We start from the raw sequence: 4,085 nt of genomic DNA on the forward strand, positions 1-4,085 counted from the left end.
CGGTAGTCATGGTGCGTGTCTTTTGTTGGCAAACAGGCCAGGGGATATTTGTGTGCTGAGACTCTGTCAGCTTCCTCTCTCTCTCTCTCTCTCTCTCTCTCCCTCTCTCTCTCTTTGTGGAAAACTACAACTATCCTCCCTCCCTCTGTCCCTCCTTCCCTCCCTTTCTCTAATTTCCCTCCTTTCTCTAACTCCCATTTTCTCTCTCTCCTTCCCGTTCTCACTCTCTCTCTCTACTGCTGTTCTCTCTTTTTCCTCTTCCTTCTTTTTTTGAAAATCTCTTCAGTCAAACCAACCAACAATTTAAAGAATCTGTTGTATAAATCATACGAACTCACTCACTGTCCTCGTTTGCCCCCGTATCCACTTCAACACTGTCTGCTTCTCTCTCTCTCTCTCTCTCTCTCTCTCTCTCTCTCTCGCTCTCTCTCTCTCTTTCTCTCTCTCTTTCTCTCACTTCCTCTCTCCCTCTATCTATCTATCTCTATCTATCTCTATCTATCTATCTTTCTCTCTCTCTCTCTCGTCGAAAAACAGAGGCAGTTGTTATGACTCCTCTTAAAGACTTCCTGATGCCAGTTCCTGCTCCCATGTCTCCCCTGGCCATGCCAACTAACACCAGCCCTCCTCCCACAACCTCCCCATGTCTCCCCCTAAATCCTATGCCATTCCCTGCCCCCATGTCTCCCCTGCCCATGCCAACTAATACAAATTGGCCCCCCCCTTCCTCCTCTGCCTCCCCCTTTCTCCTCTGCCTCCCTCTTCCTTTCCCATAACTCCTATAGCAGTCCCTGTCTACCCCTGGATGCCAACTACCACCCCTTCCCCCTCCCCTGGCACATTTGCACGATAGCAGAGCTCACTGGTGTGAACACAGCAGCATAGCAGAGGATATCCTCAAAAGACACACCCAATTTCAGCCTGCACACTCTCTTTCTCTCTCTCTCACTCTCTCTCTTTCTCTAACCCAACTTGCCTCATTAGTTGAGAATGTAAAGCTATTTTCTCTGTCTCTCTCTCTCTCTCTCTCGCTTTCTCTCAATTCAATTCAATTCAATTTAAGGGCTTTATTGTCATGGGAAACATATGTTAACATTGCCAAAGCAAGTGAAGTAGATAATAAACAAAAGTGAAATAAACAATACAAATGTAAACATTACACTCATAAAAGTTCCAAAAGAATAAAGACATTTCAAATGTCATGTTATGTCTATGTACAGTGTTGTAATGATGTGCAAATAGTTAAAGTACAAAAGGGAAAATAAATAAACATAAATATGGGTTGTATTTACAATGGTGTTTGTTCTTCACTGGTTGACCTTTTCTTGTGGCAACAGGTCATATATATTGCTGCTGTGATGGCACACTGTGGTATTTACCCCTGTAGATATGAGAGTTGATCAAAATTGTTTTTTTTTTATAATTCTTTGTGGATCTGTGTAATCTGAGGGAAATAAGTATCTCTAATGTGGTCATACATTTGGCAGGAGGTTAGAAAGTGCAGCTCAGTTTCCACCTCATTTTGTGGGCAGTGTGCACATAGCCTGTCTTCTCTTGAGAGCCAGGTCTGCCTTCGGCGGCCTTTCTCAATAGCAAGGCTATGCTCACTGAGTCTGTACATAGCAAAAGCTTTCCTTAAGTCTGGGTCAGTCACGGCGGCCAGGTATTCTGCCACTGTGTATTCTCTGTTTAGGACCAAATAGCATTCTAGTTTGCTCTGTTTTTTGTTAATTCTTTCCAATGTGTAAAGTAATTATCTTTTTGTTTTCTCATGATTTGGTTGGGTCTAATTGTGTTGCTGTCCTGAGGCTCTGTGGGGTCTGTTTGTGTTTGTGAACAGAGCCCCAGGACCAGCTTGCTTAGGGGACTCTTCTCCAGGTTAATCTCTCTGTAGGTGATGGCTTTGTTATGGAAGGTTTGGGAATCGCTTCCTTTTAGGTGGTTGTAGAATTTAACGGCTCTTTTCTGGATTTTGATAATTAGCAGGTATCGTCCTAATTCTGCTCTGCATACATTATTTTGTGTTTTACATTGTACACTGAGGATATTTTTGCAGAATTCTGCATGCAGAGTCTCAATTTGGTGTTTGTCCCATTATGTGAATTCTTGACTGGTGAGCAGAGCCCAGACTTTACAACCATAAAGGGCAATGGGTTATATAACTGATTCAAGTATTTTTAGCCACATCCTAATTGGTATGTCGAATTTTATGTTCTTTCTTATGGCATAGAAAGCCCTTCTTGCCTTGTTTCTCAGCTCGTGCACAGCTTTGTGGAAGTTACCTATGGTGCTGATGTTGAAGAGGGTGGGGCTTAAGCTGCATCCCTGTCTCAAACCACGGCCCTGGGGAAAGAAATATGTGTGATATTTGCCAATTTTAACCACACACTTGGTGTTTGTGTACATGGATTTCATAACATTGTACAGTGGGAAGAAAAAGTATGTGAAACCTTTAGAATTAATTTCTGCATAAATTGGTCATAAAATGTGATCTATGTCACAACAATAGACAAACACGGTCTGCTTAAAGTAATAACACACAAACAATCATAATTTTTCATGTCTTTATTGAACACACCGTGTAAACATTCACAGTGCAGGTTGGAAAAAGTATGTGAACCCTTGGATTTAATAACTGGTTGACCCTCCTTTGGCAGGAATAACTTCAACCAAATGTTTTCTGTAATTGTGGATCAGACCTGCACAACGTTCAGGAGGAATTTTGGACCATTCCTCTTTACAAAACTGTTTCAGTTCCACAATATTCTTGGGATGTCTGGTGTGAACCGTTCTCTTGAGATCATGCCACAGCATCTCAATCGGGATTAAGTCAGGACGGACTGGGCCACTCCGGAATGCGTATTTTCTTCTGTTGAAGCTATTCTGTTTGTGATTTACTTCTGTCTCTTGTGTTGTTGTCCTGTTGCATCACCTAACTTCTGTTGAGCTTCAATTGGCGGACAGATAGCCTTACATTCTCCTGCAAAATGTCTTGATAAACTTGGGGATTCATTTTTCCATCAATGATAGCAAGCTGTCCAGGCCCTGAGGCAGCAAAGCAGCCCCAAACCATGATGCTCCATCCACCATAGTTTACAGTTGGGATGAGGTTTTGATGTTGGTGTGCTGTGCTTTTTTTATCCACACATAGTGTTGTGTGTTCCTTCCAAACAACTCAACTTTAGTTTCATCTGTCCACTGAATATTTTGGCACTTTTGCGAACTTCAAATGTGCAGCAATGTTTTTTTTGGACAGCAGTGGCTTCTTCCGTGGTGTCCTCCCATGAACACCATTCTTGCTTAGTGTTTTATATGGTGTTTTTTATTGTAGACTCGTCAACAGAGATGTTAGCATCTTCCAGAGATTTCTGTATGTTTTTAGCTGACACTAGGATTCTTCTTAACCTCATTGAGCATTCTGCTTCTGCGGTGTGCTCTTGCAGTCATCTTTGCAGGACGGCCACTTCTAGGGATAGTAGCAACAGCGCTGAACTTTCTCCATTTATAGACAATTTGTCTTACCGTGGACTGATGAACATCAAGGCTTTTAGAGATACTTTTGTAACCCTTTCCAGCTTCATGCAAGGCAACAATTCTTAATGTTAGGTCGTCTGAGATCTCTTTTGTTCGAGGCATGGTTCACATCAGGCAATGCTTCTTGTGAATAGTAAACTCAAATTTTGTGAGTGTTCTTTATAGGGCAGGGCAGCTCTAACCAAAATCTTCAATCTCGTCTCATTGATTGGACTCCAGATTAGCTGACTCCTGACTCCAAATAGGTTTTGGAGAAGTCATTAGCCTAGGAGTTCACATACTTTTTCCAACCTACACTGTGAATGTTTAAATTATGTATTCAATATAGACAAGAAAAATACAATAATTTGTCTGTCATTAGTTTAAGCACACTGTTTGTCTATTGTTGTGACTTAGATGAAGATCAGATCAAATTTTATGACAAATTTATACAGAAATCCAGAAACTTTATTTAACCAGGTAGGCCAGTTGAGAACAAGTTCTCATTTACAACTGCGACCTGGCCAAGATAAAGCAAAGCAATGCGACAAAAACAACAACACAGAGTTACA

This window comes from Salmo trutta, unplaced genomic scaffold (genome assembly GCF_901001165.1).
Source record: "Salmo trutta unplaced genomic scaffold, fSalTru1.1, whole genome shotgun sequence".
Lineage (NCBI taxonomy): Eukaryota > Metazoa > Chordata > Actinopteri > Salmoniformes > Salmonidae > Salmo > Salmo trutta.